This window comes from Psammomys obesus, unplaced genomic scaffold (assembly GCF_907164565.1).
Source record: "Psammomys obesus unplaced genomic scaffold, mPsaObe1.curated_primary_1811, whole genome shotgun sequence".
Classification (NCBI taxonomy): domain Eukaryota; kingdom Metazoa; phylum Chordata; class Mammalia; order Rodentia; family Muridae; genus Psammomys; species Psammomys obesus.
Window position 1 is genome coordinate 21,748,304 of NW_026596040.1, and position 23,489 is coordinate 21,771,792.

At 49.1% G+C, this 23,489-nt stretch overlaps 1 protein-coding gene across 6 annotated transcripts in view; it reads right to left on the minus strand.

Moving 5' to 3' along the window:
- Ndst1 (N-deacetylase and N-sulfotransferase 1) overlaps nt 1-23,489 on the minus strand; it is a 63,667-nt gene that overhangs the window by 32,904 nt on the left and 7,274 nt on the right. The window contains exon 1 of one of the 6 annotated variants that reach the window (XM_055622549.1): nt 10,160-10,219. The exons of 2 other annotated variants lie outside the window; for them this stretch is intronic. The gene's annotated coding sequence lies outside the window, so the exon portion shown is untranslated. Of the gene's footprint in view, nt 1-6,692; nt 6,769-9,652; nt 9,913-9,973; nt 10,066-10,159; nt 10,220-23,489 lie in introns of those variants that run through there. 3 more of the 6 variants (XM_055622551.1, XM_055622547.1, XM_055622548.1) reach the window with 3 other exon arrangements.

The following is a 23,489-nucleotide window of genomic DNA, read 5'->3' on the forward strand; positions in this document are numbered from 1 at the left end:
AACACAAAGAAGGGATGGGGGAGGGGAGCCCTGATGGCCCTGCCCACAGCATCCATCTGGCCCTACCGAAGGGGAGGTGGTGACCTCAAGTGTGTGTCACTGGCCTCTGTCTGTCCCATTAACAGCCTTTCTTCTTGTTAATAATGCAGTTCGTGGTCTCAGGCATCTGAGGGTCAAGGGCCCTGATGGGAAACTGACAACATTTTTCAGATATAAAAAAAAAAAAAATTAATGCACATTTTAAAAATATACATGATTGCCAGAGGCTGAGGCTTGGAAGGCTGACTGGGAAGAGCACATGATTCATTCAACAGCAAGATGGTTCTGTGCAGTGCCTTAATACTGTCCTTACGCGCTGCCCCCGTCCCAACCCACGGAATGTGTAACATCAGGAGTGAGGCCTGCTGTGAATGAAACCAGGGTCTTGCACAGGCTTGTCAGCTGAAACACTGCATCACTCTAGTGAGGGTCACTGATAACAGGGAAGACTGATACACAGCAAAGTAACACTACTTTCCTATCAGTTTTACTGTGAAAACAAAAATGTTCTTTAAATAAACGAGAGACAGTTCAACAGTTAAAAGCTCTTCCAGAAGACCTGAATTCGGTTCTCTCCACCCATGGCAGATAGCTCACAACATCCTGTAACTCCAGCTCCTGGAGATCCACTACTCTCTTCTAGCTACCATTGCTACTCTCATACACAAAACCAAAAAAATTTAATTTTGGAAACTACATATATATACATATACTGTAAATGTACTATAAATGCAATAATTCCCAAAGAACCCAGACCAGGAACCCCACGGTCCCACATTAGGAAACTTTTAGAGTTACCAAGCAATGGTGGTGCACACCTTTAATCCCAGCACTCGGGAGGCAGGGGCAGGCAGATCTCTGAGTTCGAGGTCAGCCTGGTCAGGCTGTAGCCAGGGGGCTTCAAGTCAAATCAGGCCCCATCACCCAGGAGCTATGCAATCTTGCACAATTTACTTAACTACTCGGTGCCTCAGTTTCCTTATCTATAAGGCAAAAAGTTAATTGCATACTATTTCTCAGGCTTATGAACACGAAGTGAGCTCAGAAGCACACTTGGCATGCTACACTGAGCTTTCCACTGCTGTTAGTACTCACTCTTGTTGCCTCCTTAGCATGTTCACAATGATCCTCACAACATGGACAACAGCTTAGTTCACACAGTACTGCAGAGCTCATCTCTCTGGCAGCCCTGGAATCTAGCCGGGGCGAGCTCTGAGTTCACAGAGGGAGAATAAGTACAGAAGTAGGGTGCCTGTTCCACGTACTAGGGAGCCTTGCCTAGCCCAATACAGTCCTTGTTGTCTCCTCCTCCCCCTCCTCTTCCTTCTCCTCCAAGAATTCCCATCTTTGGAGGAGGTGGCTTTCCCCAGGAGGCGAGAGATAAAGCCTTGGCAAAGTCCAAGCCAGAGAAAGGGCAAAATAACCCTCTCCCTTGTAAACAAAGTACTGACCTCCCACCTTTCTGTTAAGGGGCCTCCCCATAGACAATCCGTCACCCACCAGTAGCTACTGAAAGCCCTTCTCACTTCCACATTATAGAGTACCAGGGCCCAGGGGGGCAAAGAACGGGGGAACATCTACTCTCTCCAGAATCACCAAGGCTTCAGGCCAGCTGAGGCCAGTGGGCTCTTTCCTGTAAACCACAGCCTTGCCTAGCCAGTCACGGTATTTGTCATGTAGTTCATGATGCTCCCATCCCCAGAAATGCCTCCCCCAACCTTTGGAGACACATAATCATCCTTAACATCCCACTTCCGTGTCATGCCCTCTCTGAAGTCATTCCCAGCCACGCCGTTGCCACCCCAGGCCTATCCCTTAGAGCCTCCCATCCCTTGCTGGAGGATGGGAATACAGTCCTAGAACCAGAAGGGAGACTGTGTGTTCCCTGGTATACATGGTTTTCTTTCATTTGGGAGATTTCCGCTAGTGGTCAGAACCTCTTTCAAAAGGGCACACCCACAACTGCCTCGCAAGCATGGTGACTGGAGTTTAGATCACCTACACAGCCCACCTACAACCCCCCAGTGCTCAGGAGGCAGCCCCTGGGGCTCCTCCAGCAGTCTGTCTAGTTTAACTACCCAAATTAGAGAGCTCTGGGTTCAATGGCAGACCCTGTTTGCTACAGTATGCAAGGAAGAAAGTACTTAGGAAAGACGGCTGATACCACACCCAACATGTGCACTCACTCACATGTGCCCACACACATGCCTGCAAACCTGTGCTCACACCACACATGCACCAACACACAGCATGTTCCAGTAACAATCAGGCGCACATCTCTGTATCTGCCATCCACTGAGACCCTGCCTACCTAGCTGGCTTTTAGGGCCTTAGAAAATAAGCTTTGCTTCCTTGCTTCTCCCCAAGCCCTGGGTATCACACACAGGTGAGGAGCAGGTCCCAGTTATCAATGAAGCTCCCACTTTCTCTCAGATCCTGAGGTCTCCAGACATGATATACCTCCCAGGCAAGGTTCCTTAACAATCACATGGAAAGCACTAAGTCTTCACTCAAAACTGATTCTTGCCGACTTTGACTTAGTCTTTCCTTCCTCCAAGAATCCCAGAGGTCCCTCTAATAAAATCATAACAAGTTACAATTATAATCATCACCATGACTGGTACTGACACCACGTGTGGAACGTTTGCCATGAGCCTCACACTTTGCTTACCACCTTTTATACTTTATCTCATGTAATCCTTACCCTGATAGGTCAATATCCTCATTTACAGCTGAGAAAAATGAGGCCTAGACACTCATTTTCCCAAAATCACAAAACTAGTCCATTGCATGGCTGAAATTTGAACCCAGACCCCATGAAAAGGAGTGCTCCAGAGCCACAGGAGACCCTCAGCTGTGCAGTTTGAGAGGGACCACAGCACAGAGGCCTCCAGTCTTTAGCCCGACTTCCACTGCACTCTCCCAATCCCAGCCTTAGCTTTCCTGCCAAGGTGCTAGAGATAATGAATGAGATGCTCTGGTCGTCATGGAGACACCATGGCAACCCAGCACTTTCGGGAAATACCACAGTAACTGTGGCCACCGCTCTAGAGTTGAAAGTCACTCCCTTTCCTACATCCCTACCTCAAAGTGCTGCTTCTCCACAACCCTCCCTGGGACCCGTAGGAAATGGAAGACTTCTTATAAAGCAAGCTGTTCAGAGCATGGCAGCAGGAGAGGGGGCAAGCTACTTGGCTCAGATGAAAAGGTAGACTCCAGGACTGAGACAGAGAGCCCCAGGAACTGACAGGACTGAGTGAGCTGTACATTTGAGGATGAAGTATGTCACCACGTGCCAGGAGGTCCTGAAAAGCACTATATGCTCATCTTCCCTGACACCATCAGAAAAAGAAGCTAAGTGGCTGCTAGCCGAAGTCAGGACTCAGGCTGAAGGCAGCCTGCCAGGCTGGAATCCTGGCTCCAATATTTACCAGCCTGTGACCTTTAGACAAATCTCTTAACTTCTCTGAACCTCAGTCTCCCTTCCTCTCCTGGGGAAAAAAAAAAAAAAAATGCTGTAGTTGTATCATATTCCTTTCTATTCCGTGGATGGCTGGGTCTAGTGGCTTATAGCTGTAATCTCAGCACACAAGAAGCTGAGGTAGGAGGACTACTGAGAGTTTGAGGCTAGCTTGGGCTAGAGACTTTTTAAAGGTGTGTATGTGTTTGTGTGCGGTATGTGTCTCTGTCTCTGGGTGTGCTGTCTGTGTGTGTGGTGTGTTCAGATGTCAATGCTCATAATAAAGATGTGAAGAGGCCAGAGGAAGACACTGTTATCCTCCTCTACACTCTGCACCTTATTCCCTTGAGACAGTCTCTCACTGAACCTGCAATCTGCCATTTTTCAGCTAGGCTGACAGCCAGCAGGCTCCAGTAATCCTCCTGTTTCTATCCGACTCTCCAACACATGTAGCTACGCCTGGCTACTGGCTGAACCTACCTTCAGGCACTGGGCTGGGGCTCCAAATTCAGTACCCTTATGCACGGAGCCATCTCTCCAGCCCCAGACCCTATCTTAAAAATAAAGAACAAGAAAAGAAGAAGGGTTGGAGAGATGGCTCGGAGGTTAAGAGCACTGTCTGCTCTTGCAGAGGTCCTGAGTTTAATTTGCAGCAACCACATGGTGGCTCACAACCATCTATAAAGAGATCTGGTGGCTTCTGGAGTGCAGGTGTACATGCAGGCAGAATACTGTATACACAATAAATAAATAAATAAATCTTAAAAAAAGAAGAAGAAGAAGAAGAGGAAGAAGAAGAAGAAGAAGAAGAAGAAGAAGAAGAAGAAGAAGAAGAAAACGTTCACAAGCAAGATTAGGAACCATATTCACAGTCATCAAAACATATGCCTTAACTTTCTCGTGAACTTTGCAAAGGATTGTTTTGATCTTCTTACCTGTGTTTTGAATCTCAGCATTTCAAAAAGCATCTAATGGGCTGGAGAGATGGCTCAATAACTAAGTGTCCTAGCTGTTCTTCCAGAGGACCCAGGTTCGGTTCCCAGCACCCAAGCTCATAACTGTCCATAACCTTAGTTCCAGAGCCTCTGACACCCTCTTCTGGACTCCACAGAAACCAGGCACACTTGTGGTGCACAAACATTCATGCAAGCAGAACAATGTTCACATAACTTTTAAAAATTAACAATAAAAACATCAAAAAATAAATTAATTTATTTAATTTTTAAAAAAAATCACTCCAAACCAGGCATGGTAGCAGATGCCTATAATCCCAGCACTCTGAGAGGCAGAGGCAGGTGGATCACTGAGTTTGAGGTCAGCCTGGTCTACAAAGTGAGTCCAGAACAGCCAAGGCTACACAGAAAAACCCTGTCTCGAGAAAAAAACAAAAAACAAACAAACAAAAAAGCCCACTCCAAATTAGCTGTTAAAAAAATAAACAAAGCCAGGCACGGTGGTACATGCATTTAATCCTAGCATTCAGGAGACAGAGGCAGGTGAATATCTGTCAGTTCCAGGCCAGACTGGTCTACAATAAGTTTCAAGCCAATCACACCTTGTTTCAAAATGAAACAAAACAGAATCCTGGTCTAGAAGATAGGGGATAAGAGGATAAAAACAGAAAGGAAATCAGAAGGAGAAGCTTCTGGAAACATAACAGTTTGACATCACCCTAGGAGCTGGAAGCACGAGATGACCTGCCAATTCTCTCAGTCTGTCTGTCACACACCAGGAGGTGCCAGGGACAGCACCAGGCACTGATGAGGCAGTGGTGACCCGGGGCCTCAGGGATGTTTTCCGGTAACTTTGGGAGTCTTAGTTCTCTGGTGAATTAAGGAAGGTCCCTCACAGCCCGGTATGTATCTTATTTCCAATCCGAGCCATTCCTGAGAATTCTGGGACCCACCTTCCAATACACTTACACTAGCAACTGTGTACCAGAAGTACAGGCACACTGTCACACACAGCAATGCTAAAAGGCATCACTGTGGGCATCCAGGCCACACAGACACTGAGAGCTGAGGAGGAACCCTGCAAGCAGTTCCAAAGAGTTTTCGTGGTACAACTTGGCCAAGGACTTCGGAGGACTGGGTGGTGGCAGCTGTAGGCCCAGACACTGGTTTCACATGTACCTAGAGCCATGCCCCACAGCTGGCCCAGCTCCTCCCAGGGTTACACCCCTCAAGTCACACCGCCACCCACCACCCAGACACACCCTGCAGCTGAGCCACACCCCACATCCACCCGGTCTGGTCTGCTCCACCCTCCAGAGCCAGCGAAGTGAAGAAAATCCTCCACATTTGCTTCCCAGCTGTGGGAGAGCTGTTTCTTTCTAAGTTCTCCCCAGGAGGCCAAGACAAGGAGCAATCCCTTCCTAGTGGAGTTGGCAGCACTCCAATCCCCCATGATCCCACAGTGCTGACTGACCTGTGGCTAAGCTGCGGGATGCCTATCGGTCACCCCACCACTACCACAGCCACCAATAGCCAAAGACTGTACTTGGTTTGGCTTGGACTCAGAGGGCCACAAGAACATAGTCCACCCTGCAGTGAGTACACAGGGCACTGAGGACAGAGAGAGAAAAAGGAAGAGACTCTTTGAATTGTACCAACTAGGAATGCCCTGCTCCCACCTACATGGACCCCTTTTCTTATCCACTAAAGCTCTACCTACCTCCTACAAAACCAGGTCCTACTGGGAGTCAGACTCTGCCTACTGTGGGTTTTATAAGACCTTGGATGAGTGCTCCTCTGCCCTGCCACAAGTTTCCCAAGATAGAGAGCCCCCTGTCGCCAGTGGGTGCCCATAGCAAGGAGCCCTAACTTTCCTCGTAAGCCTGTGGTAGGAGTCTCAAGCCAGCTGCACCAGTTACAGCCACTTCCCTTTCCTGGACACCACATGGTGAGGTTACCCCCACTCTGCAGCAGCACTGGTGACTTCTATTGACCTGACTGTCCAGAACAGGAACTGAGATTCACAAGGCTCTCAGCCGGGGAGCTGGCTGGGAATCTCAGCACCAAGCCTAGGCTCTTCCTCAGTGGCCTGATTCACCAGAGACAGCTGCTGCTTGTCTGCACAGTACATCTCCACTCTCTCTGCACTGTCCATTGTGCTTCACATGCAGAGATGCCTTCTAAGGGCCCCCACAAAGCCTCCCTCCATCAGCAAGCACACCAACCAGAGCACTGCTCACCCGCTTCTTAGCTTGGAAACTTGCTCTGGGTCCCCTCCTGGCAGGCAAAGGCAGGCCCAAGACTGTGGGTGGCTAATGTCTTACTTCCAGCAGAGCCTGAGTTGAAAATTTATCTCTGTACCAGCTCTGAGAAAAGGTTTACCAAGCAAACAAACAGCAGGTGGGGGATGGGCTCTGTGGATAACAAGCCAAGGCAGAACCAGCTAGGTTCCAGGGACACTTTCCCAAAAACAGTACTCTCTGCTCACCCCAATATGCCTAAGACTAGCATCAAATCCATTCCAATTATTTTCCTTAGGTTCTTATCTGATCACAGACACTTAAGAGAATATTTCCTAACAAGTATAACACCCTCCCATACCCCCAAGCTCCCAAACCCCATCCCCATTGACAGCTATAGAAAGCTCCTGGAAGCTTATTGGAACTGTGCTGAGTATCCTGCTGTGCCCACTACGCTGGGTGGGGTCAGTGGGTGTGCAAGAAAGTGCAGACTCAAAAGAGAGCAAGTGACTGACTTACAGATCACACAGCTGAATAGACATGGAGCTAGAATATGGAATTACTCATAAACTCCTTGGACTCCCTTTCCTCAGCCAGGTCCACAGCCAGAGGAGCTTTGTCTTCCCCCTCTCCTACTGAGTGGTATGGAACACATGCACACTCTCTATAGTCAGAGGCCTTGTGCTAAAGAACAGAAGGAAAAAGAGTACAAGTCAAAACAGGGCATCTGGTCATTTGTGCCCAGTGGAGATCAATGTGTGCCTTGAACTCCTCTGGTCTATCTTCCTTTCAGGAAAGAGGAAATGCCATCCCCCCGTCTTTCCACTCAAGGCTGCTGAACAGTCCCCTACAGTTTTGAGAAATGGCACATATACTGACGTGTGAGCCACAGCAGTACCAGCCCTCCCAGGTGTTAGACGCAGAGGATAAGAGGGCAGGGTCCCTGCACCAACTAGAAGGTCAGAGCTAAGAACAGCAAAGCGGAAGACATCTGTTGAGCCTGTTTCCCCAGCTGCACACTGAGACACGGCGTGTGCACCACAGCAGGAGTATAGGACCTTTTATGAGAAGCTAATGACAGTTGCCAACAGACTCTCCCCAGATCCACAAAATCTGGGGGGTCATGACCAGTCCCCACCTAATGCCAAGTTAAGAACTTGGATCCAGGGGCCTTGTCTTTGTGTGGTGACTCACCAGTGTGGTGAGTCAAATAAGAATGCCCCCCATAGACTCATAATGTAATGCCCAAAATTAACCTGTAAGCCCCCCTTGCCCAAGGACCAGGTAACTTCCTGGAATGCTAAGAGTTGTAGTTCTGAGAATATAACAAAAGCCTCATGGGAAAGTATGTTGGCCTTTATAAGGGTTATAAAGTACATGTCTGTAACACGTGTGTCTTAGTTAGGGTTTTATTGCTGTGAAAAGACATTGTGGCTACAGCAGCTCTTATAAAGGAAAACATTTAATTGGGCCTGGCTTACAGTTTAGAGGTTTAGTTCATCATTATCATGGCGGGGAAACATGGCAGCATGCAGGCAGACATGGTGCTAGAGATGGAGCTGAGAATTCAATATCTGGATCCACAGGCAGCAAGGAGAGACTGTGCATCACATTGAGAGTAGCATGAGTATATAAGACCTCAAAGCCTGCCTCCATGGTGACATACTTCTTCCAACAAGGCCACACCCACTCCAAAAAGACCACACATTTTTAACAGTGCCACGCCCTACAGCCAAACATTCAAATACATGAATCTGTGGGATCTTTTTCCTATTCAATTCAGCAGGAAAAATCTAGGGAGTGATCTTAACCAAAGTCCATCTGCTGGTCGATATTTTAATATTTAATGAACCTTGCTTCTGATTTGGCCCAAAATGGTAGAGTTGTTTTTTTCCTCTGACAAATCTCAGGACTAACAATATATATGAATGCTTGGTTAGCAGGGCACAGAACTGACTGAGAAGATTAGAAGGATTAGGAGGTGTGTCCTTGATAGAGAAGGTGTGGCCTTATTGGAGGAAGTTTGTCACTGGGGGTGGGCCTTGAGGTTTCAAAAGCCCATGCCAGATCCAGCATCTGTCTCTCTCTGCCTGCTTTCCATGGATCAGAATATAAAGCTCTCACCTACTTCTCCAGCACCATGTGTGATGCCATGCTCTCCACCACCGTGATGAGAGACAAAGCTCTGAAACTGTAAGCAAAGCCCCAATTAAGTGCTTTCCTTTCTAAGAGCTTCCTTTAGCCAGTGCTGGCACACACCTTTAAACCCAGCACTCTGGAGGCAGAGGCAGGTAGATCACTGAGTTTGAGGCCAGCCTGGTCTACATACTGAGTTCCAGGACAGCCAGAGCTACACAGAGAAACCCTGACTCAAAAAAAAATAAATAGATGAAAAAAAAAAAAAATGGAGAGAGAGAGAGAGAGAGAGTTGCCTTGGTCATAGTCTTTTTATAGCAATAGGACAATGACTAAGACGCCCAGTTCCTGTGGTCTGACGGAACAAAAGCCATATATGTGCCCGGAGCTCATCTTTCCAGGGTCCCCACTGCCCTGAAGGAAATCTTCAGTTCCTGAGTCTGCCTGGCTCCGGTGTTGCTACTGACTCTCCTAGCTAACCCAAGCAGCTGTCAGAGGATGAAACCCTTTTCCTTCAACACCCATTTCTTCTTTCTCCACCCCAACGACCCAGCAGGCCAGCCCTGCCACCCTCCCTATGGTGGCCCATGTTGCCAGGACACTCACGGAACCTGTTTCTCCTCCTGACTGTTGACAGACAGAACCCCAAGCCAGGTTCAGGAGCCTGCTGTACGCAGGCCCCAGCTGTGTGGGTCTACACACACACACACACTGTACAGTAACACACATTCAGACAAAACAAGGCAGGGGACTGAGAACAGTAGTCTAGAGGGCCAAGAAGGACAGCACAGACAGGGTACTAGCGCAGGAGTGACAGGACCCACCAGAGCTTCAGGAGTTCAGGCAGTGGCTGCTGAGAAGTTCTGCATCTGGCTGCACCTTTCAAGGGCTCCACACTCACTTCACACAGCTGCACCTAATCCCAGGGCCCAGACAAATGACATTACTGTCTGCCCAGTTCCCTTCTGGAAAGGAGGGAGGGAAGGAGGAAGGGAGAAAGATGGCCCTAGGGCACCCACAGCCAACAACTCTGTTCCAGGAAGCCTCCTGTTCTCTCACTACCTCCCTTGCAGGGCAGCCAGCTGGCCTCCTGGACTTCCCAGATCTGCCAAGGCCCAGGGCTCCCCAGAGCAAGCAGAAGCTACCTGCAGGTATCCTTCAGACAAAGGAAAAGCATGGCCCCAACCCTAGAAGCGTCTGGCTTCTCTGGTCCCTCTCAGCAAAGGCAGCAGAGAGGAGCCGAAGGAGCCCCTGCAACCAACAAGTGGAACTCGGTTCCAGCTGCACTTGACTTCCCACGTGACCTCCACACCCAGCCTTAGCCGTCCTACCTGTCCTGAGAAAAGGACGAAAGACTGGCATTCCCTTTTAGTACCAGCTGGAAGTCAAAGAATCCAGGCCACTGGCTTTTGGCTCCCGCCCCTGCCCCAGCTGAGCTGACAGGCCCTTCCCATTGTCCCGCCCCACAGAAGAGGAAGAAAGGTGACTGGCATAAGTATGGACGGTATCAAAGTCCCTGTGAGTGTCCACACGCTAGAACTGCAAAGCTCTCACACAGCCGTGGCCCAGAGAGAAGCAGCAACTCAGCTCTGCTCACACAGTAAGCTGAGAAAGGTCAGGACAGCCAGGGAATGGCTTCATGGCAACCAACACTCAAAAGTGTCCACCAGACACTTGGCTTCCTAAAGGACACCAAAAAAAGCACAAAGCACTGCATTAATGGCAGAAGCTCAGGCCCAAGAGCAGCAGGGGGAACAAAAAGGAGGTGAGATAGTGTGGGGTCCCAGGACGAACACTGGGCTAACCCTCCAGTCTCTCAGGTTGCAGCACAAGCATGACAGGGGCCCTCCCAGCTAAAGATAATAAATCCTGGAAACCCCTACAGGAAAGGAACAGCCTTCACTACCTCTTGAGAAGTCACCTGTGGCCCCAGTGTTTGGGAGGATGAGGGAAGAGGTTGAGAGCTGGGTATCATCTTAGGTTACAAAAACAAAAACAAACAAACAAACAAACAAACAAACAAAAAAAAAAACACCTGGGCAGCAATGAGGGCATTGCCAGAAGAATTGCCCTAAAACCAGACAGTCCAAAAGATACCAAAGCTCCGAGGGACACTAAAAGCCTGCAGGCCCTAAGGCCAGTACAGAGGAATGCCAGAGGCTAGAATGACTCTGACCGAGAAAAGCTGGGAGGCGTGGAGCTACAGAAGCCCCTAATCTCCTAAAGGCCTGGTGGGCACAACACAGGCCTGCTGAGACAGAGGACGACGCTTCCTGAAGGCCCACATGAAAGCAGTCTGTCCCTTCGGACCTGCTGGAGCTTGTCACCATAACAAAAGCCTGCTGCCAATACACCTGGGACATGAGGGGGCTCGGTGCAGTCACTAGGAGGCACAGCTAGCAGAGAGCAGAGGGAGGGGCTAGTGAAGGAGGAGATGGCTTCTCCAGAGAGCAGAGTCCAGAACAAAGGGCACACCTGACCTACTTCAGACAGGATCCATTAAAGTGGACTCAGGGCACTCCCGGTGTCACAGGTATCCCAAAAGGCTCCTGAACAGCTAAGGCTGAGTCCTACCCCATACACTTCTTGCTCCCAGGACTCTGCACAGTGAAGCAAGCAAGGTGTTGGGGACAGCTGAAACATGGCACAGGCTCCAAGGGTGAGGGCGGCTCTGTGCCTGCACATCTCCCTTGGCTCACTGGAGGCCCAGCTTTGAAATCAAACCAGCCTGGGACCTCAGGCAAGCACAGTCTCTGGGCTTTCTTTGTTCGTCTGTAAAAAAACAAACAAACAACAAAAAAAAAAAAAAAAAAAACATTGTACTAGATGGTCTCATGGCCTCTCTTGACCCTCTACTGTGCGCTTCAGCAGAGGCACAACCAACCTACACCTCACAATGGCCCGGCTCACCACAGCCCAGAACGCCCCTGCTTCCCCTATGCCAACTGCTTATTCTCTGTATCTGCAGGACCTGACTTCACAAATGAGGAGACTGTGGCTCTTGGAGATTAAGCCAACTGTTCAAACTCCCAGTGGGGGAAATACTTAGCTGACATTCAAACTAGTGCCTGTCTTGGCCCTTAATTCCTGACTCTGTGGCACTGGCCACAGTTACCGCAACTCTATCTGGTCCTGAAAAATGCCATGGATCCTTGCACCTCCCACATTTCCTGGTGCATAATAGTCAAACTAAAGTGTAAGGTGGCTAGGAACAGGCAGGTAGAGAGGGGAGCCTACATGGGCACTGAGAACTCTGCAGACTGACCAGTCTGCAATTCAGCCACCTGTCCACCATGGTTAATGTCCTCATTGCCACCAGCCGCCTCCTGCCATCTTTGAGCCATATGCACAGAGGCCACACTTCTTCACACCATTGCTTTAGAATCACCTGACAGCTTTGAAAAAAACGTAATAGGGATTTCTTCCCACATCCCCAGAAGAAGGAAGTTGGGCTCCCACGGGCACATGACTTCCCCTAAAGGCACAGAGGAAATGGTAAACTCCAGGCCCACTCCTCTGCCTCCCTGGGCAGAGTTGAGTCCACCACACCCTCAACTTGTGAAGCCAACCGGCCTTGGTGACAACCATGAGCACATGTGAGGCCGTATGTCTTGCCAGCATACCACCTGTCATCTCGGCTGACCATCCCCCAACAACCTTGCAAGCTAATGCCTCCACTGATCTCACCGTGCAGAGGGGAGGGATGCTGAGGCTTCCGGTGGGCCACTACTCCCAGGATGGCTATGCTACGTACAAAGAAAAGAGCTGGATGGCTCAAACCCAGGCCAGAGCCTGAGGCCTAGACCTCTAGAAAGGGACAAGAGGTCAGCCATACCAAGTAGTGTAAGTGCCTGGCAGGGAATGGCAAAATTACGACAACAGGAGGACAAACAAAGCTCGTGGGGAGCCACAAGAGGGAGACTGATATAAACGTCTGTCTGGGCACTAGGCCAGGAGTCTGACCAAGGAACACAGGAACAGAAGGAGGTGACAGACAAGAGGGGAAGGCCACGTGTGATCTTGGTCAAGAGTCTTGCTTTTCTCTGGATCTCAGTCTACGCAGGTGCTAAGGGAAGTTGGTGAAGGGTCTCCAGAACCTTTCCCACATACCTAATGACCCCTGGACCCTGAGAAAACAAGCACTGCCCAGTGTTGCCCCAGGGACTATGAAACGTCCTTGGCTGTCCTGGCAGAGCTTAACTGCTGGAAAAGGCTTACAGAAGCACAGGGTTCAACTGGCATGCCTGGGCCAGTGAAGTGTGTGTGGGTCCTTAGGGGGCCACATTCCATTCATTGTCAACCTCTCCATGGCTCTACTGAAGCAGCCACCACCCGGCCTGGATCCAGGCCACATCCAAGTGCACAGAGGAATGCCACTCTAGCCCAGCCTGCCCCACAGCCAGCACTGTTTACAGCCCCAAGTGGTTGGGTTTTTTTTTTTTTTTTTTTTTTTTTTTTTTTAGTCAAGGTCTTACTCTGTAGTCTAGGTAGACCTCAAATGCTGTGGTACCCATACTTGGACTCCTAGGATCAAGTGATCCCCTGCCTCAGCCCCTAGAGTACTTAGCACTAGAAGTATGCACAGCCACACCTAACTCAATGTCTGGAATGCCCCTTAAGTCCCCTCAACGTTACCTACTCCTCCAAGCCTATCAGACATATTTCCCTAAGGCTAACCACTGGATGGCAGAGACAAGGAGTCTCTAGGAAAAAAAAAAAACACCTGCGCTGCCATGCCAACTCAACAAAGACTCTCAGCTAGGGAAGGTACAAGGCTGAGGACACTTAACCCTGGCCAGCCCCGTTCTCACTCTGAGGGACTTGGCTAAGATTCTGAGCAAGATACGTGGGAAACAAAAGGAGGTAACAACGTAAGGAGGCCTTCTGGGACTTTGCTTAAGCCTCATACCATTTACTTGGCTCAGTTTACTTGGCTACTGAGGGAAATCCCTGGAATCCCAGATCTCCACACCTACAGCTGCCCCTATCAAACCACAAATAAATGTGTTCTTGCTTGAAAAACTGCCATGGCTCCCATAACCTAGTAGGCAAAACCTCTTATCTTGATGGACCACACGCACAGACCATTGCTGCTAACAGCTTCTTCCAGTTGAGTGTAGTGTCAGACCTTTGTGAAGTGTTTTCTGCATATCTCTCAGTGACTTTCAAAGTAACCCTGTGAAACAGATGTATGAGGATGGGCTCATTTATACAGAAAACAGAGAATCAGAAGTGCTTTCATTTTCCCAGAGTCTCACAGCCTAGCAGCAGAGAAAGGCCTCACCATCCACTTGCCTGAGTCTAAACCCAAATTCTTAATCACTGTACTATGCTGTCTCGTCAAATGTTCCCTGCTACCCTCGGAACTCCAGGCCACGGCAATACTGCTGTGCAGAAGAGGGTAAAGCAAAGCAGAGAGCCAGAGCCTGAGGGCCCCACCCTCCTTCAAGCTCCCCTAGGCCCATCAAAAACAAACTTCCCTCCCATGAGGCATGCCAGACAGGGTCTAAGACCTTCAACAGGACCTCGAGCCCTCTCTGTCAGGAGGAAGGGAAAGGCAGGCAGTAGAGAGAACTGAGACAGCTAACCACTTGTCTCAGAGCTGGGGAGGACAAGGGACACCTTACAACCCAACAGCACTTGGGGCCACCAGGTACTTTCCACAAGTGTGTGCCACACCCCAACAAAACAGACCAGAAATCGCCATCTCTCTCTGCAAGCCTGCTTGTCCTCAGCCTTCCCTGTCTTCAGCTAGTGTCAACAATGTCCTTCCAGTACCTCCAGCCAGCAACACTCCCCTCTCACACCCACATCTAATCCCCCAGCAAATCTGTCAGCTCATCCTGCAAGATAAATCCCGAGGCCACTCCTAGTGACCCCTACCCTCCCTGCCATTGAGCCACCACATTTTTCATCTGGGGGCTATGGTCATCTCCTGGCAGTTCATCCTGCGTAGCACCTGCCCTTCCCAGTTTCTCTTCAGGAGGTAGGTAGCTACATGATCCCTCTGCAGGAAGGGCTAAGCAGCTCAGTCCTCCACCCCAAGCCCTCTAGCAGCTTCTCCTTTCCTCAGACCTGAACAGCAAAGTCCTCCCTCCTAAGGAGCCCTTTCCCACCCACCCTCCCTCCTTCTGCCTGTCCAGGTACCTTGCTGCTCCTCACATTGCCCATGCCTAGCTCCACCTGCAAACCCCTCGTTGCCTTGGTGCTCCCGCTGCCTGGCATGCTCTTTCCCAGACATCTCTGAGCACCCTGCCTCCATCCTGAGACACCACCTGCGGTGGCATCGCTGTCACTCACACCCACTGCCATTGGTCACGCCCGCTATCCCCAGGCCAGCATTACTTCCCTCCTAGGTCCTTTTTACCACTCAGCACATACAATGTGTTTCTTGATTTGCTGGCTCTGCCCCACTGGTGGTGTAACATAATGAAAACACAGACTTGATCTACTATGTGCACTGTTGTGCCCATTCCTAGAAAAGGGCCTAAATGAAGCAGATGCTTCATTTTTTAAAAAAATGTGTTGAGTGTTGAGTATCGCCTCCCGCAGTCAGACACACCTGGACCTTATCAAATCTCTAGGGCTTATGGGACCAGTTCTGGCCAAATTCTCAATGGTGGCCACTGGATACAGCATTCCATTTCTCTCTGCCTACAGCCTTGGGACCCTGGGGAGAAGCTCTAGGTCCTGACACTTGGGCTACCAGAGGCACTTTCTTCACAGGGCTGCTGCTGGCCTCCCCCACAGCCCACAAATGCTCTCAGCAGGTGGAGGGGGAAGCCAGGGCCTTGTCTGCCCTTCTCCTCTGTCAGCAGGAAAACTATCAGAAATTACCTTTGTTCTCAGAAGAAAGAGCACAAAGCCAGCACCAGGCAGAAATGGGCACAGAGACAGCTGGCCTGTCGGAGACAGTGCAGGGAAAACCAAGAAACAGGATGCAGGGGTCACTCCCATACCCAGCCTATTTCATGCCTCCAGGGTACTGTGCAGTATCCTGCTCAGTCTTCCAGGCCCCAACCCTCTTCTCCTCAGACAATCAGTTGATTGTCTCCACTGAAGCAAACCCTAGCTTGGAGTGAGAAGATCTGAAGTTCCAGTCCAAATTTTCATATACTCATGGCTAACACTTCGAGAGCCTCCTCCCTTTAGAACCTCCTCCATTTAGCTGTAAATGGCTTGCTCAGACTTGTACTTAATGTCTCAGCCTATGTGCCACAGGACCTCAGCAGACCAGTCATTTCTTCCAAGGCCTGAGAGCAGAGGCCTACCACCTACCTGCTAAGAGAGCCAGGCTTTCAGCTTCTTCCCCTTCTGGATCAAACAGAGCACACCTCTCTTGGTCTACCGTTCTCCCTAGCCACCAGCCCATGTGAAGAGAAATTCTCTGGGCCTGGCCAAGATAGGGGCAGGACTCTTTACTCCACCCCACAAACCTGCCTGATGTGCTGTCCTTGAGGAGTTGCTCAAGAAGCATGCAGAGCCACAGCGACAGGGAGGAGCCCTGCATGCTGGCCCAGAGTGTGAAAGAGAAGCCAGTGATCGGGGCAGGGGTGGTGTTCCTGTTAAAGTCACTCTGGGGTCCTCTACCAGGCCTGGGCTCTGTGCACTAAGACACAGTGAGCGTTCAAAGTGCAGTCTGAACTCAAAGGGTTCTCCATGGCTAGAGACAGGCAAAGACTATATCCTAGAACAGAGGCAGGGGACAGAAATCTAGAGGCAGTTTTGTAAGTTTCCCGGAGTTTTTTTTTTTTTTTTTTTTAACCCCAGAGTTTTCTTGTCCACAGAATAATTATGAGCAGCAGGGTGCAACCCTGTAATCTCAGCACTCAGGGAGGGCAGAGGAAGGCAGATCTCTGTGAGTTCAAGGCAGGCCTCTTCTACAAAGCAAATCCAGGACAGCCAAAGCTACTCAGAGAAACCCTGTCTCAAAAGAAGATGAAAAAATAATAATCAGCAAAGACTTCTTCATGGGTGTAGAAGCCCACACCTTTAATCCCAGTTCTTGGGAGCAGAAGGCAAGTGAATCTCTGTGAATTCAAGTCCAGCCTGATCTACATAGCAAGTTTCAGGCTATCCAGGGCTATACACTAAGAACTAACCCCCTGTTTGTTTTTGTCTCAAAAACAACAACAAAAATGAGTCCAAAAAAAAAAAAAAAGAAAAAGAAAAATGAGTCCAATAAACCTTGAATGGACAGACAGCTAGACAAGAAGCTGAAGGCTAAATAAAGCAGGATACTCAGACAGACCATGAAGCAACCAGGATAGCCCAGTGCAGTAAATACCAGAACTGTGCACACTGGTTTCCACCCTCCCCTTTGCCCCTAGGATGCACAGAGACAGACCGACACATGGTACAGCTGAGAACTGCTGAGCCCCACAAGCTTCTGTGAGCATGTGATGGACCACCGCAAGAAGAGGCTCCCACTATGTGCTGTGGCAGTATGAAGTAGCACTCTCAGGGGCTGCTCCCTACATCAGAAGGCCAGATGTGGTTCATGCTAATATAATAACTCAGATTGGGAAGGCCCGTCAAAAAGATCTCTATGAGTTCTAGAGCAGCCTGGGCTCCAGAGTGAGAGCCTATCTCAAAACACACACACACACACACACACACACACACACACACACACACAAGCTGTAGCCTGTCTGGAGGGAGAATCCAGGGCCCAGGGCAGGCTGATTCACAGCTGGCAAAAAGAGAGCCTCTACCATGCCTTCATTCCCACAGGATATATCTATTATGCACCAGCTGTATACACAGAGCCTAAGCACATTTCTAGTCCACACCCTTACTGCCCACAAGGAGTCCCAGGAGACTGGCAGGCAACACATTACCAACCAGAAGAGAAAGGAGCCCCTGCCTTAAGGTCAGGGTGGCAAAGCCAGATGTTACTGCAGTCCACTATCACAAAGCACATGAAATGACAGGCAGGGGTCAGTGAAGAGCCTCATCCCCCACCTAGAGCCACTGGAGAATGCAGGCTTGAGGTTTTCATCTAACAGGGAGCAGGGGAAGCTGTGAGACAAGCTCTCATAACCAAGGCTGGCTCAGCTGCTCATCCTCCTACCTGTACCACCCAAATTATATATATACGCACTATTAATATATACATACATACACACACACACACACACACACACACACACGCACACAGATGTCCAGGTTGTTGTTCCAACTTTTCCAGTAAAGCCAGAGCTATGATTTTTATAATGTAAAATCACCCACTGGCTAATAGGTCAATATCTGGCATGGACCAAACAAAACGTGACCACAGGGCAGATGTGGACTGCCAGTTTGTAACCTCTGTTCTCTTAAAAAGGACAGAAGCACAATGTTGAGTTCACTGCAGAGTTCGGCACAGGAGTTGTGACTGCACTGTGGAAAGATGTCACCAGTCAGAAAGATGGCTTCTCTGTATCAGGAAGGCTACCTGGGAGAGGTGTTGGGCTGAAGGGGGGGGGGGGGCATTGTTAGAAAAGGATACAGAACTGGGACCCCAGGAAATGTGAGCCTGTTGGCCCTGCAGGCCGGCAGGTCACAACAAGAGCCCATGACACCTAGTAGCCAACATTTCCTCAAAAATCCAAGGTGCCTGGCAGCCTCCAAAGCAAGCACAGGCTCTGGATGGTGGGAGGAGGGGCTGCCCGCCTCACAGACTAAATCAATCAGACTAAATCAATTGGTGGAAGAATAGCAGGGGTCTGATTTCAGACCTGCAGCTCGAGGAAGCCAGATAGCAACAGCTCCATGGGGGAAGGGAAAGGAAGACACAATGGAGGGACCAAATGAGGTTGAGAATTATGTCCAACCTGGCCTGGCCAGGTTGTTACATAAGCCTGCCTCAGGACAAAGCGTGGGAGGGCCTGGTCTGGGAGTCCCAGAATGCAGAGAGGGCTACCCTCACTGCCTACCCACTGCCGCTCCACAACCTTGCCCTGTAGCTCACGAGAGCCAGGTGAGCCAGGGAGAGGGACAAGACCCAAACCTGGGGCAGCCACTTAGAAAGCCAAACCACAGACCAACAGCCATGTACCAAACTCTTCTCAAGTAACAGTTCTGTGCCTCCACATGCATGTTCTGACTGAATAAACACCCTTGCTATTGCCATTTTATACATGAGGAACCTCAAACACAAAGTCACCAAGGTCATACAAATCCTAACAGGAGGAGCTCGCTTCAAACCCGACAGCGGCCTCTGTGACCACGCTTGAAACATCAATGTGACATGGTCCCTTCTCTCCAGCCTACAGTGCATATGGCCCTTGCTCATCACAGGAACACATTACCAATCTGTCAATCTGCCAAAAATGACAGGACTCATTCTTAAACACAGTGCGGAGGGCCAGAGAGATGGCTAAGAGGTTAAGAGCACTAGCTGCTCTTCCAGAAGTCCTAAATTCAATCCCCAGCATCCACATGGTAGCTCACAACCATCTCTAACCGTTGTCTCATAGTGGATCAGATGACTCTTCTGGTATACAGATAGATGTACATGCAGATAAAACTTATAGATACATAAAACATACATACTTTTTTTAAAAGAAACACAATACAAGGGCTAGAGAATGGTTTTGAGGTTAAAAGCATCTGCTCTTGTAGAGGACTCAGATTTGGTTCTCAGCACCCACATGGTGAATTCACAACTATCCCTAGCTTCAGCTCCAGGGGATATGACACCCTCTTCTACATTTCACAGACACCAGGCATGCATATGGTGCACAGACATGCATGTATGCAAAACACCCATACTCATAAAATAGATTATTTTTTTTTTAATTTAAAAAAGAGAGAGGGAAAATAGCAGTATACAGAAATGCCCTCAAAATGCCACATCTGACTTCAGGGGCTCACAAACCTATGTCCTGAGGAGGACAGGTGGGTCGTGAACACACACCAGAGACAAGGAGCAGAGGGAAAGGATACTCACAAGCCCTTCTAGGTCCCTCAGTCTGTCAGCACTGAGCCCTTCACCCACAGTTATGGGGACAGTCAGGGCCAGGGCCTAGTCATCCCTGCAGGACTGGAAGAACAGAATGAATCAGGACACACAATGGCCTGTGATTCTGTACCCACACTGAGTGTGACTCACAGTTCCTGGCTGGTGGGTAGGTGATGTACAGCTAGGCCCAGCATCTGGATGGGGTGGTCTCCCCGAGTACTCCACACAGCCTTTTGCCCACCATTTCACAGCAAACCAACCTGGGCTTGCCCAACCCCAGGAGCAACGAGCTTCCAAGACCCCCCCAACCCTCCCACCCAGGCCCTTTGCCATCTCCAATAAATCAGAGATCTGAGGGTGGCAAGACCAAGAAGAGCCCATTCTAGCCCAAGTTCTCTGCTGCCTCTCACTGGGTGACCTCTGGCCGCCCCTCCCACCTCTCAGGCTCCTAGTCAGATGGGGAGGCTCCCTAATGGAAGCCTTGCCCAGCTCCCCAGCCCTGAATCTATAAACAACAGGCCTGACAACTTCACAGAGTCTGGATTGTGCCTTCGGGAAATTACATAAACATCCTTCAGAGAAACAAAAGTCAAACTTACAGACTCAACTTTTTTTTTTTTTATGGATATCAAGAAACCCTTTTTCCAGTCCAGCCTCCTGAATGCTATCGCCATTGTTCCAAATATCCTCTCAGGACCTAGAAAATACATTTGATTTCCGTCTGGGGTTTGGGCTTCTTGGTGATCTTCCTCATGGAAACTGCCCCACCCCTTCTTGGCAGCTGTCTCCCAGGGCACCCCCACCCTCTTCCCAGAACTGCCTTAGGCCACCTTGAGGATATGACTACATAGCCTTCCAAAGGCTAGAGGGATGGGATAGTTTAAAGGAGGAAGGACAGTGACAGTTCTGAGCTCTGGTCCTAACAATGACTGACACCCTAGGCAGCCTGAGTGAGTGCCTGATCCTATTTGAGCCTGAGTCCTTTAACTGTGGGATGAAGGGTTCCTATACCATCAGGGAAATCCTGGAGCTCCTGGAAAGTACATTGGGGACACAAGCAAAAAATAGGGTAGGTAGTAGGCAGACTTTTAAAATTTCTGTTTGTATTTTATTTGTGTGTGTGTGTGTGTGTGCCTTTGCATATGTCTGTACCCTCGAACAAAGACCAGGAACAGACTTCAGAGCCCTTAGAGTTATAGGTGTTTGTGAGGGCATTGAGATCTAAGGTCTGGTCCTCTAACAGAACAGTAAGGGCTCATTAGTGTCTTACCCATCTCTCCAGACCCTTGTAGACTAATTTTAACCCTCCCATCCCTCCAACAAAAAAACAAAACAAAATTATCTCTCAAATTTAACCTCTGTTTCAAAGACAAATAAGCTGAGCTTGGTGGAATATGCCTTTGATCCCAAGCAGAGGCCAGCCTGGTCTACATAGAGAGTACCAGGCCAGACACGGCTACACAGTTGAGACTGTGTCTCAATAAATTTGCAAACAAACAAACATTCCTAAATCCAGTCCCTCCCAGCTCTGCACGGCCTAGCTATTTTCATCTACAAAGAGAAATGACTACAGTACCTCTCTACTTGAGAGGAATATTCTAGAAATTGCTTCTGAGAACATGACATAGAAATGTCTAGCAAGCATTGATAAACTGTCAATAGATATGAACAGCAATTATGATCATCATTAGAATTACTGAGATGCTTAAAACCACTGACTGGTGACAACTGAGGCTTCTCAGATCTACATCAGGCCACTGAATCTTGCATGTGCACAACCACACAACTGTTGGCTAAACTAGGACCCACACTCTCTGACCCCAGCCCTGGCCAATGCCCAGAACACAGCTGGCTTGTTCCTAGAACCCATTTGTTTGTTTGTTGAGATAATGTTTCTTCGTGTTCTAGTAGTCCTGCAACTTGTTATGTAGACCAGACTAGCCTCGAACTCAGTGATTCTCCTGTCTCTGCCTCCCAAGTACTGGGATTAAAGGCATGCCATCCTGCCCAGCCTCCTGACATTCATTCTTGTCAACACAACCTCTCCCTCGCTCTTCCTACTGCTACCTATCTTCCTCAATTTGTCCTAATAGTCTTTCTTTTACTCGCAGGGTTCAGCGGTACCCCAATACTATTATAAAATTGCTTCTTAGGGTACAGGCACTAGTCCAAAATGGTAGCTCTTTTAAAACAGTAGAGAGTGGGCATGGTAGTGTATGCCGTTAATCACAGTAGTCAGGAGACAAAAGGGGTGGATCTCTGCAAAGCCAAGGTCAGCCTGGTCTACACAATATCAGACGAGCCAGGGCTACATAAGGGAGCATAGTTAGACCCTCCTCCCTCAAAAAAGAGAAAGAAAGAGAGAGAGAGAAGGAAAGAGAAAGAGAGAAAAATATAGAAAGAAGAAAGAAAGAGGAAGAAAGAGAGAGAGATAAAGAGAAAGAAAGAAAGAAAGGAAGGAAGGAAGGAAGGAAGGAAGGAAGGAAGGAAGGAAGGGAGAAAGAAATAGAGAGAGAGAGAGAAAGAAAGAAAGAAAGAAAGAAAGAAAGAAAGAAAGAAAGAAAGAAAGAAAGAAAGAAAGAAAACAGCTGGATGGTGATGATGGTGCATACCTTTAATCCCAGCACTTGGAAAGGAAAGGCAGGTGGATCTCTGAGTTTAAGGCCAACCTGATCTACAGAGTGAGTTCCAGGACAGCCAAGACTACACAGAGAAACCCTGTCTTGAAAAACAAAAATGAAAAAAAAAAAAAAAGAAGGAAAAGAAACAGTACAGACAAATTAGGCTTTCCATGAGTGCCTCCACAGCTGTTCCACGTCTGAATATGCAGCAACAGGAGGGCAAAGGAAAGAGGCTTTGTTTTTTAAGTGACCTGGGATAGAAAGGAACTGGCTTTCCTGGGTCTCTCCGGGGACTGAAAACAGGAAAGAGGCACTGACTTTTCAGTGCACTGATCCCGTGGTTCTCATGCATCAGAAGCACTTGGACAGCAACTGCACACACAGACTGCTGTGCCCAACACTCAGCATCTGAGCTAGGAGGTCCAGGTTGGGAAGCATCATCTGTACCCTTCACAGAGGCCAGTGGCCACAGCCCAACTCTGAGAATCTCTGGCTAAACCTTCTGGGGAAACAGGGAGAACACCTAGTGCTTCCACTCCCATAAAGGCATGAGCCAGGGTGTCACAACTGTCAGGAGGAAGGGCATGGAGACAGAGGGACACAGCCTGACATGACAACATTCACTTCTCACCTGGCATATGCCTAGGCAGGTAGCTATGTACAAGCAAAGCAGAGGGTACAAACCAGAGGTGTCTGCCACTGAACAAAGACTACATCAAACCTCCAAACCTCCACCTTCCACCACCTGGAGACCTGTCCAGACAAGCCAGTCCTTGGCCAGCCTGAGGGTGCTTAGAATCCAGGTCTTCCCTCATGAAGACTTCAGATCTGAAAGAGCAGAATCACAAGTGCTCTAGGATACTTTTTTTTTTTTTTTTAAAGACATGGTTTCTCTGGTTTCTCTGTATAGCCTTGGGTGTCCTGGAATCGCTTTGTAGACCAGGCTAGCCTGGAACTCACAGTGATCTGCCTGCCTCTGTCTCCCTGAGTGCTGGGATTAAAGGCATGCACCACCACCCTGGCTCAATTTTTTCTTTTATGTGCATGAGTGCCTGAAGGTATGTCTGCGCACCACTTGTATGTAGTGCCCATGAA